Here is a 213-nt window from a genome sequence, read left to right as displayed (position 1 = left end):
GGCGCGGCGCGGCGGGCAGCGGCTGCGGACCCGGGCGGCGCGCACGTTCGGCCGGCGGCTCACTCTTTACTACTGCGCCCTCCCCGCCACCCCGCCGGGCCCAAGTCCACTCCCCGCGCCCACAATGCCCCGCGCCTTAAAGGGGCCGCGGGCGCCTCCGGGCGGGGGGCGGGGCGCGGGGGGCGGGGCGCAGGGCGCCTAAAAGGCAACGCG

This window comes from Mesocricetus auratus, unplaced genomic scaffold, assembly GCF_017639785.1.
Source record: "Mesocricetus auratus isolate SY011 unplaced genomic scaffold, BCM_Maur_2.0 Super-Scaffold_100038, whole genome shotgun sequence".
NCBI classification, from domain to species: Eukaryota; Metazoa; Chordata; class Mammalia; order Rodentia; family Cricetidae; genus Mesocricetus; species Mesocricetus auratus.
This window is presented reverse-complemented; position numbering follows the sequence as displayed.